Source organism: Leptodactylus fuscus, chromosome 2, assembly GCF_031893055.1.
Source record: "Leptodactylus fuscus isolate aLepFus1 chromosome 2, aLepFus1.hap2, whole genome shotgun sequence".
NCBI lineage: Eukaryota > Metazoa > Chordata > Amphibia > Anura > Leptodactylidae > Leptodactylus > Leptodactylus fuscus.
In genome coordinates this window covers 227,014,691-227,025,737 of record NC_134266.1, presented here as the reverse complement: position 1 = coordinate 227,025,737, position 11,047 = coordinate 227,014,691, and positions in this window count along the sequence as shown.

The window sequence follows — 11,047 nt, the reverse complement described above, 5'->3', positions numbered from 1 at the left end:
CAGACAATCCATAAACAGAATCCACTAAAAAACAGTCCACAGGATTTGGAATAAAATGATCAAATATTTTCAATATTTTGGTTTTTTTTAACCACAACCTGTATGGGAAACAAGGAAAGTAGGAGTATAACCAAATCACAAAGAAGGGGGCACTCACTATATCTTCATATAATAAAAGTTCACCTTTATTCCGTATGAGGCATAAAATCATCAGAAGAAGGAGAGAGAAGCAATTGTCTAAGCAAAAGCTGTTTCGTGCTACAAACGTTTCCTCTGGCCAAATTATACAAACCCCCCAGGGCACTTGCCTGGTATAAAAAGACCTTTCTCACTCCACCCATCCAATGATGGCCGGCATGTGTGCAGTGCAGGGCCAGCGCCAGAGAACCGGTACCAAATCCCCAAGCTGTACATTCCCCCCACACCATTGCTATGGGGAAAGAAACATAACAATGGGCTAGAAAAGGAAAGAGGTCTTGTGGAGGCAATAGAGAGACCGGACACTACAATAGTTGTGAAGTTGAATAGACAATCACTAGACGGTGAGTGTTTGTCGGTATTGGCTAGAGACTTGAACTTTGAATTTGTCGAGGACTTTGATATGATTATTATTATTATTTATTTATATAGCACCATTAATTCCATGGTGCTTTACATTTGGGGGTTACATACAATTTGGAGGTTACATACGATACACAGAATATACAGGTAGATATAATACTAACAATGACCGACTGGCACAGTGGGGTAGAGGGCCCTGCCCGCGAGGGCTTACAATCTATGATTGAGTTTGAAATTAATTTATTTAAGAGTTTTAGGAAATTGAGGTCTCCTCAAACACTTTTCTCAAAATCCCATGTTAAAAAATACGAGTAAAGAAGAGGAAATACCCTGTAACATATAGAAAGGAACGTCACACTTAGGATGTGCTAGTGAACTTTCTTTATTATTCACACTCGTGATAGTAGAGTCTACTATCACGAGTGTGAATGATAAAGAAAGTTCACTAGCACATCCTAAGTGTGACGTTCCTTTCTGCATGATCACTACGGGTTGGGACCCTACGTCAGTACACCAGAATCCCTAAACTGCATCCCTCTATACAACCCTGTAACATAGATCCTTTGGGATTTTTTCTGAGCGATACTTATGATCAGGCATGTCAAACATGCGGCCCTTTACAGGCATATCTGCGGCCCGCACAAAAGTCTCTGCCTGCTCAGCTCCGCCCCCTCCTCCCCACATGCCGGGTGACGTGGCCACGTAATCAGGCCCGCACCCGACGTGTGCCTGCGTCCTACGCGGTCTCACAAGACCGCTGCGCAGGCTGAAGAGCAGAGGCAGGTAAGCTTCTGCAGAAGAAATTGTGATTTTTCAAGTATTTATAAATACTAGATTTATGATGATGGGGGGGTTGGAGTGCTAGGGAAGGGGTGGGGTGCTGGGGGAGGGGGTGCTGGGAGAGGGGGGCTTTTTGTTGTCTGTCTGGCCCTTCCTTAGGCTTGAGGACTGTTTTTTTCCCCACCCACCTTGTAATAGAAATGCCGGATTTTTGCGATGCATGGTATTAGTGATCAGTCCCGTAGGCCCTAGCCATTAGCTGCTGTGTGCGGCCCTCGCAACAACCTCTTGTTACTCATGTGGCCCTCGGGATACCCTGAGTTTGACATGCCTGCTTATGATAGCAATGATCAGATGTGTATGCTGAACATGGTAGGAATCCCATAGTGCGAGATTGACTTGGAACCCACTTTGGAAATTTTTTAACCTTTGATCCCCCTTTGCAACCAGGTGGGAGGTTGGATATGTTCCATAAGCAGGTAACTAGGAACATGCAGACCCTAATATATAACAACGAAAAGACGAATGACTGTAGAGGAACAAGAAGCTCTAGCCAGGCTTAAGAAACAGGAACATTTAATAATTTAGGCGGACGGGGGGAGGGGGGGGGGGGGGGGTTGTCGATCCAGAGGCTACCCATGACTTTTAATAGAACAGGATTAAGATAAGGTAAGAGCTCTAAAGAGGACGGACCTATTGAGCAATAAGCCAAAAAACGAGTAATAGGAAAGATTCACTTCTTCCTTTAAATATAGCCATATGGCATCATAAATAAAGTCCACTATCAGGACAAATTGTTTACTTCTAGAAGACTCAGTGCTACATGAATGGGCCATTAATAAGGACCTTTCACCACTTGGGCACATGCAGTTTTATATACCGCTAGAAAGCAGACAGTGCGCTGAATTCAGTTCACTATCGGCCTTCACGTTCTGTGCCCCTGGTGAAGAGCTCCAGTCTCCTACAGTCAGTCAGGAACTCCCAGTAGTGTTTATAGCGCTGTACTGTGAGAGAGGTGAGGAACGCCCTCTCCCCTCCTGATAGTACTTGTCCACAGACGAGTACTGGGGGACGTTCCTCACTGCTCAGCGTCATCGTTGGGCGGTGAGCAACGCCACTCTCACAGTACAGTAAGCAATGCCACTTTCTATAGACGCCGAGACGAGCACTATGAGGAGGGGAGAGGGCGTGACTCACTGCTCACACAGTACAGCACTATAGGCTACCGTGAGGAAGGGCTTTCCTGATTGACTGTCAGAAATGCCCTTCTGACAGTGAAGAGCTACGGTACCAACACCAATAGCCCTTCATCGGCTTTCATGTTCTGTGCCCCAGGTGAAGAGCTATCGGTGCCGGTACCGTAGCTCTTCACCATCAGAAGGGCGTTTCTGACAGTCAGTCAGGAACGCCCTTCCTCACGGTAGCCTATAGCGCTGTACTGTGTGAGCAGTGAGTCACGCCCTCTCCCCTCCTCATAGTGCTCGTCCATAGCGCTATAGGCGCTACTATGAGGAAGGGCGTTCCTGACTGACTGTCAGAAACGCCCTTCTGACGGTGAAGAGCTACGGTACCGGCACCGATAGCTCTTCACCAGGGGTACTGAATTCAGCGCACTGTCTACTTTCTAGCGGTATATAAAACCGCATATGCCCCAAGTAGTGAAAGGGGTGCCAATACTTTTGTCTGGTCCATTTTTGGAGTTTTGTGTAAAATGATCAATGATTTGACTTTTTTTTCATTCTCTTTTGTGTTTTTTCATTGCGAGCAAAATAAATGAAGATATTAATACCAAAGAGTTTGTGCTTGCAATCATTTTCTGGAAGAAACTGAGAATTATCTGACAGAATTGCAGGGTTGCCAATACTTTTGGCCAACACTGTATTGCCCGAGGCCTAAAAGATTAATTTTCCTCTTATGAAGTACTGAATCCCTGATGTCATCCGCAAAGCCAGCACACCGAAATGTAATAAATCTACAGCCACCGGTAAAGGGGAACACTGAATACAAATTCAGAGAGATCCCACTGGGATAAGAGAAAGTCTTCTTTGCAGTTCAATGTCATAAAAAATTAACTAGCGTAGGATTATTAGCATGTATTAAAGAGTACCTGTTATGTAATATTTTATATATATACACATGTTATATAATAAATCCGCAATAAAACCTTTATTAGGCTCAGGTCCCATTCTGCAGAAATACAGTGTTCTTGGCTGCTGCATAATCTCATCCACATTTTGTGAAAAAGCTGCTTTTTCAAAAACTCATGTGGTATTGTATTTCCACACATGGTCTACCTATCCCACTACTTGTATAAAGCAGCAGGATGGATAAATCACCTGTGGCTAGACCGCCTGTGGAAATACAATGCTGCTGACTGCGGTTAACTTTTGGCCCTGGTGTGGTAAGTGCCAAGTCTGGTGTGTTTTTTTTCATATTAAATTTGATGGTTATATTCTGGTGTTTCCGGGTTGCCAGTGCCTTTCTTCAGATCTCTGCCCAAGGCTTGACAAGGGAAACCCACGCCCACACCAACACACCAGAGAGGATTGTGGTATAAACAAAGAAGCTTTTATAGAGAACTTATTGCAAGAAATGGTGAAGAACATATGCAAGAACATTCACAGCATCAGTAAGAGGTTGTACTTTAAGTGATAAACCTATCTAGAAAATGGCAGGTCTAAATGGCAAAGCCCTAGGACAATGCATAGCAATCACAAAAACTCAGTCTTAATACAAGGCCTGTTTCCCTATCTCAGCCAAATTCAATTAAACCGACTGATAAGAGCTCAGAAATCCCGGAGCTCTATCCGAGAAGCTCCGCTACTTAAAAGACACAAACAGCTCAGAGCTGCTCCCAGCCCCTCCCTCCCTCCCCCTTAAGAGCAGGCAGCTACATCACTTGACAAATGAGCAGATAATCCCAAGGGCCATAGAAATGGAGTGTAAATAATAAAGTGAAGAAATTAAGATAGCGGCCAAACAAAGCAGTTTTGATAAAGCAATGTATTTAGGAAAAGTCTTAAATCCACATAAACTAGCAGTATAGATAGGATGCTTGTGATGGGACAACCCCTTTAAGTCTGGAAAAATGTTCAGGTGTAGCTGGGAGGCGCCTCCGTCCTTTGTGGAAGGTATCAACACCCAGTCTCTTCAGCAGAATCTCTTGCAGAGCCAGTAACCTTTTCTCTGAAAGCATGAAATACTCTTTCTTTTTACTTTCAGCCCCTGGGAGATCAGGAGATCGTCCTGTTGCATCCACCTGTGATCCCTCTATCTTGCAGACTTCCTGAACACATAGTCTTGGTTGTAAAGCAGCCCTCCCATCTCCAAGGATTTGATAAACAAATACAGTTGCTTTCAAACCCCATTCACAATGTCTGCAAACTGTTAACCCCTTGTTGCCTTGAACTGCACACAGGGGTTACAATTAGTTTTTTGCTGAGAAGGTTAACATCTGTATATTCACAGATACTGGTTGGTGACGGGCTCATACAGCTTCAGTTCTAAGACCTTATTTATTAAAAGATGGCTGGATTGTACTAGGATTGTAAACCCTCCTACCTCTTGTGTTTTCCTATTTCTTTATAGATCATCAGCAGAGCCCTCACTTCTATTGTTTGATATTTAAATTCTTTGTTCTATTGTAATGTCTCATATTGTCTGTTCATGTAACCTCTGATTTGTAAAATGTTGCGGAATATTTCAGTGCTATATAAATAAAATTATTAAGTAGTCCAGACGTTCGCCATTGATGGTATTATTATGTACTAACCCAGTATTGTTTGTATGATGTATAGTATAGCTGGGCCTCACCTACCTCCTGAGCCATCTCCATTCGCACAATCCATCATTATATAGTATGTCAGATGTTGGGAAAGGCTTGAAAATGGTATTCTGGCTTTATTGCTTTTTAAAGCTGCTTCATTAAGGCTAGGTTCACTCTAGCGCTCACTATGCATTCAGGGTTTCCATCCCTGAACCTGCTTTAAAAAATGTGGAGAGAAAAGTCCTGCAAGCAGCACTTTCCCTCTGCATTTTTTGGGTGGAAATCGGGCAGACCCCATTATAGTCTATGGGGTCTGCAGGTAACCACTTTTTAAGCGGGTTAGTTTTCCAGAACAGAACGCGGAATGCTAGTATGAACCTAGCGTAAGCCAGAATGGTGAACTCAATGGATGGTGAAGCTGTTCTGATGGACACAGTCAATCCTTGATAAGTGGACGGTTGAATGGCCGCCATGTATTACTGCATTTACACTGTAATATTTGGCCACCTAATTGCTGTAAGTTAGTAAAGTCTGTGATAACTCTTTAAACTTCACTATGAAGGGTTTATTTGCCACTGCCGATGTATGAAGGTTATGATTTTCAGATTTTTTTTTTCTCTTTCTCTCTCCATAAAAACCAAACATCGAAAATGATCCTCATTTAGTGTGCAATACCGCATTATCATATATCACACCTAGGATATCGTGATATAGATATTTTCTGTTGACTGATGAGACTTGTAAATCATACGCAAGAAACAGGTTTTGGCAATTGGCATTAACCATCTTGACATAAGTGGTTATGACATATTGCTCCAAGTCACATTACCCTAACCGGAAGGATCGGTGGTATCAATCTATAAAAACCAAGAACATTCAGATCATATTTTTATAATAACTGAAAACAAAACCTCCACTCCCTCTCGACATGTCATAAACTCCAATAGAGGACAATAATTGACAGCCATTGTTGTGATTTATTAGACAGAGACGTTCTGTACAATTCCAGTCCCTTGGCACATTTTAGTAGCACAAAGGGGAGATATATTTAGATCTTATTTCAACACTCTGTTTATGTCAGGAGTCTAAAACTTTTTTTTTCCATTTGTCTTCGGTGACCTTCATACACGGCATAAAACAATAGGACACAGGGGAAGGAAGTGAAGGTGCTGTTAGGTTAGGTTCACACACTACGGTATACGAAAAGGATTTGTTGTTGATCTTCCACTGCAGACTTTTTTTAAAAAAAAATTCTACCTCTTTATATAAGGAGTTAGTTTTATAAGGACCACAGGACTGTTACAATGACTACAAGGTAAATTTTCATATGTCAAGCTGTGTTTTTAAAAACTTAGAATTTACTTTTCAGGAACAAGAATCCTAGTGAGGGCCACTTTAGGAATGGCCATTATTAGATGCTGGGGAGAACAACGCCTGACGGGTTCCCCTCAAGTGATAGAACGAAAAAAAAAAGAAATGTTCTACATCAAATCAATATGTCGTGTGAGCACCTTTTGGGGGAGGAGTCCTGGTAGTCATAAAATGACACCCACAGAGCCCTGAGCCCCCAACAGTGTCCAGCCTGTCTGGGATTACAGGAAGGATTTGACAAGCCTATATTACAATGGATCTGTGGTTGGTTCTTCCAAGATGTGTGCAACAAGTGTGTGCAACATGTGAACAATGTCTGCAATGGCAGTGATCACCAATATGCAATCGCTGCTGAGATGGCTGCTGTAAGTAACAGGAGGCCCCAGTAAGTGAAGTAAGTGAGTGAAGAACGCCATTGCATATGTGAGCGATATGCTGCTATTTGCATTTCTCCATCTATCCAGATGTGGGATTGGTGCCATTTGCTGTGATAGGCTACTGTAGTATTAGTCCTGCCTCCTGATCACCACTATTGGTTAGTCACAGACTACTGACCAATAGGAGCGATCAGTGATGTCACAGAACTGCTGCTACTCCTTGTAACTGCCCTCAACTTCTCTGTTGGGTTTAGTGAATAGTTGAGAGAGGTTGCTAGTGGTTGCTGTGCTGTATTTTGCCATACATCCAAAACTCTGTTCCTGTGTGTCTGTGCCCACTTCTGTGTACCAACTGAATTTCCCCCTCTGCCCATCTCCTTATTTCACCACCTGAATGTTGGTATATACATATATGCAACAGATATAGACTTATTGTGTTATACTGTGTTGGAGGAACTTACAGCTTCTGGACATTAGATGGCGATGTTCTTATTGTTAAATGTGGAATACAGTATAATTGTATGCTATGGAGACTTGTCTGTATCTCACCATGCTGCATCTATCTATGGTTAGTTCTTTCCAGTGTGTTCCTTGTGTATTGCTGTATTGACATGTTGATGATGTTACCTCATGTTCTGAGAAGTAAACTGAAGATTAACCCATATAATCTACTCTGAAGCTGTCTTCTGCGACTACACTGCGCAACACTTAATTCCCCAGTCTGTCTACCTGCTTATTGTACCTGTGTACCATCTTTGTTGTATTGCCTGCGTCTTGTCTGTCCTTTTTTGTTGTGTGTGTGTGTGTGTATATTATAGTATTTAGTGTCAGGAAACAGTCACCTTAATTTTAGTAATAGGGACTAGTTTAGTGTAGTTCACTGTTAATTAGGTGTGTCCTCTCTCTCTACCATCTTTGTTGTATTACTTGCGTCTTGTCTGTCTTATTTGTGGGGGGGGGGGGGGGTTCAGTCAGTGTTAGTAATTAGTTAGTGTTAATATCAGGAAATTTACTAAAATTTTGTTAGGTTAGTTAGGTTTAGCATCAGGGAAGTTTACATAAAATTAGTGTAGTGTAGTTTAAGGAGTCCTTAGTGTAGTGTAGGGAAGTCTAAACTTTTCATTTATATACCTGATTTTAGGGGGTATTTTTTTTTTCTTTATACAGTTTTTACTGTGTATAAAGTTTAATGTGAACACACCTACATTTCATACCAAATGTCCCAGCACTCCTTTACCACTGAAGAAGCATATGCATTTCTTGCCTCTGAAAGCAAATAGTCAAGTCATGATGATAAGGGACCCCCAAGGCCAACTGCACTTGAGACCCCAGAAAGGAGTGACAGCACTGTAGAAAGCCCAGTGCAAAGTGGCCCCATTTGAACTTCGGTTCCTGAGAACTATGTTCACCCGATCCACGAGTACACAGGCACCCCAGGGATTAAATTTGACACGGCAGGGCTCAGAGAATTTAATTTCTTAATTTTTTTTTTTTTTACTGAGGACCTCATTGAGCTCATGGTGGTGCAGGCTAATTTGTACGCCCAACAGTACAAAACCAAAGACCTTGGTGCATTTCTTTCTCAACCCCACTGGTGGACCCCTGTAACAGTAAAAGAAATGTACATATTCTGGGAACTCCTGTTAAACATGGAGCTTGTAAAAAAAAAAAAAAATCCCTTAGAGACTACTGGAGCATGGACATAATACTACACCCCATTATATCGAACTAAAATGTCCAGGATGCGCTATGAGGCCATACTTTGATTCCTACACTATGCAGACAATGAACAGTGCCCACCCTGAGATGACACCAGTTTTGATTGCTTATATAAATTGAGTCCCCTAGTAAACCGTAGTGTCCAAGCATACCCCACCGCCCCTCCCCTCCCCGAGAAGTGTATTTCTATAGATGAATCGCTGGTACAGAACCCCCCCCCCCCTCCCCTCCCTAGAGTTACTGCCAAAATTGTGTGGGATTTGGTACACCCACTACCTGGATAATTACCACCTCTACCTGGATAATTTTTATACCAGCATGGCACTCTTCAGTAGCCTTGCCTCCAGAAATACTGCAGCATGCGGCACCGTCCGAAAAAAATCAGAGAGGCCTGATCCTGCTTGGGAAAACACTCAGAAGGGGTGAGGGCAGGGCTCAATGTACCAGCAATGTATTGTGTGTCAAGTACAAGGACAAGAGAGAAGTTCTTGTATTGACAACAATACATGGCCACACCAGCACCCATGTACCAGTAAGAGGTACCAGTACAGAGACCCCCAAACCAGACTGCATCCTGGACTACAATAGGTACATGGGAGGGGTGGACTTGTCAGATCAAGTCCTTGTTGTGGACATTAAAGAGTCCTCATAGTATGTTGCAGAGCTCCAAATTAAATAATTAATTAACAGGCCTAGATGGACTGCAGCCATCTTCTTTTAAGCCTGGAGAACTGATTAATGACACAAGATGGCTGTGTATCAAGAGTTCTGATTTATTGTTACAGGGAGTCAATATTTATACAGACAAAAGCAGGTTGGACTTGACATGATTGGTTATGACATAAGCAAGCTGTGGCACATGACTATTGGATAAGGTCTGCATCTCCTTATTACACTCCAACCTGGGATGACCTTTCTCCTGTCATGAAGAAGAATTTAAGATATTTATGTGTAAACCAACATCTTACACTAATTCTAGATGTATATCACAGCCAGAGAGATAATGATCACATGCTGGTCCGCTCCGGCCTTGGGGCTAACGACCAAACAGGTTATTTGAACCGGTTTCTACACCCACCCTCAAAGATGACCACAAATAGATAAGGAGTTATAACTCAACCATTAACATTCCACACGCCTTATCCCCATTTTAAAACTTCACTTATTCATCTATGGGTATACCCCACAGGTATTTTCAAAAGGTATTGTGCAGCAACTGGTACACAGTGAGAATTGCAATTTTCAAATCCTATATGCCATTTCAGTGCCCGATATATTGTGCCCAGCATTTATTTCCATAGGTTCTCCTGGAAATGGCAATCCCCCATGGCTGCTATGTGAAACCTGGGCACACAGGGGAAAGAGAAGGGAAAGAGGCAGCATGCGGCAAGGGGATAAGCAATATGGAGTGCATTAGGGTAAAATTAAATATCAAGGGATGTATGATAAATGTGAAAACATTCTTTCATACAGAGCCCTGGTTTTTCAGGACACGTATCACACTGGTATATAGTGTACTTCCTTATCCCGCTCTTTGCGCAGACTCGGCACCTCTTTTGATTCTTTCTTTTCTTGGAAGTTTGAGGAACTTCTCCTGGAAAGTGTTGTCCTGGAACTATGCGTGGGGCCTCGCTTCCAGATGTACTGGGTTTTCTCCCTTCCTGGTCTCTAAACAGGAGGTTCTTGTTAACAACTTCTTGAAAAATCCTGGAAAGTTCCCCTCTGGCCTGTACATCGAACTAACATGTACACATTGTACATTGCCATCTGTACGATGTGCACAGCCAGTTTTTTATACCACACCCTTGATTTGCGCATGGCGCTGTAGGGCTTCAGGATGTTAGGATCACATCTTCCATCTTGTATTCTGTCAGCCATTTTGTAAGCATTTTCTGTTATAAGCTTCATAAGGATGTCTGTTTAGAGTCTAAGAGACCCCTTTAGGGGGTCAGTGTCTCCTGTGGCATGTGCTGGGCACAATATATCTGGCACTGAAATGGCATATATGATTGGAAAATTGCAATTCTCATTCTGCATCATCTGCTGTGACATATCATTTAGCTCCTTAGCAACCTTTGACGTACTATTACGTCATGGACGCGAGGTACTTCGCGCACCATGAAGTAATAGTACGTCATGGTGATTCCGCCCGCTCACTAGCTGCGCGGGCGGAATCGGAACTGGGTGATAGCTGTTACTGACAGCTATTACCCTTTTCCATAACCTCCGGTCGGTACTTTTACCGATCGGAGGTTTTAACCCTTTGATTGCGATGGTCAAACATGACCACCGCAAACAAAGGGTGCCGCGATCTCTCCCAAACCCCCCCCCCCCCCCCCCCCGCTGGCACCCCCGCGGCGAGATCGGGGGGTGCCAGTATCTGTAATATGTAGTCTGGGGTCTGGTTAGTGACCCCAGGCAGCCCTGAGCCCCCACTTACCTGGTGATGCTCCCGGCGTCTTCTGGAAGTGAG